The sequence below is a fragment of the Amaranthus tricolor genome, chromosome 1 (genome assembly GCF_026212465.1).
Source record: "Amaranthus tricolor cultivar Red isolate AtriRed21 chromosome 1, ASM2621246v1, whole genome shotgun sequence".
NCBI classification, from domain to species: Eukaryota; Viridiplantae; Streptophyta; class Magnoliopsida; order Caryophyllales; family Amaranthaceae; genus Amaranthus; species Amaranthus tricolor.
In genome coordinates, this window is record NC_080047.1 from 33,824,469 (window position 1) to 33,825,377 (window position 909).

A 909-nucleotide genomic window follows, 5' to 3' on the forward strand; every position below is an offset into this window, starting at 1 on the left:
ATTTATATGAAACAACCTAAAGGTTTTATACATTAGGAGGAATCTTCGATTTGATTACGCAATCAAACAGTTTACTTTCCTCATAAATAAAGAAGAACTTTGTGTTTACAAGAAGTTGAGTGGGAATAACATCACCTTTCTTATATTGTAATAAATGACATACTACTCACAGAAATTAGTATTTCCATGCTTAAGTCAGTCAAGAATTGGCTTAAAACTTGTTTCATTGTGAGAGACTTTAGAAAGCTCGAGTATATTATTGGTATAAAAATCTATAGATAGGGATCCAAAAGCGTTATTAGACTTACTCAGAAAGCATATTTGGATAAAATTCTTGCTAAGTTCCACATAAAAGAACTCAACCAGAGGTTTAATTTCAATGCAACATGGCTTATCGCTTAACAAGACTCAGAGTCTTATCAACACTAAAGAAAGTTGAGAAGATGAGTAGAAAACCTTATGCCTCAGCAATAAGGTGGATCATGTGCACAATGATTTACACTCAATCAGATGTAACACTTGCTTTGAGAATGTGTAGAAAATACAAGATAAAACTTGGAGATGTTCATATATTAGACAACAGCAAAAACAATCCTTAAGTACTTAAGAAGAACTAAGGACAATTTCCTTGTCTATGGAAGAAGTAAGGCATTGATCATTGATGGTTACACAAATGCGAGCTTCCAAATAAACAAAGACAACTCTCAATCTTAATTAGATTTCATCTTTAGTTTGAATGGAAGAGTTGTGAGTTGGAAGATTTCAAAGGAGAGCACAATCGCAGAATAAACTATAGAAGTAAAGTACATAGCTACACTGGTAGTTAGTAATAAAGAAAATTTAACCGAGGGAAAATAGAAAGAAAAAGTTGTAACTGCTTTTCTATTTCATTTTTTTCACAACAAGCAC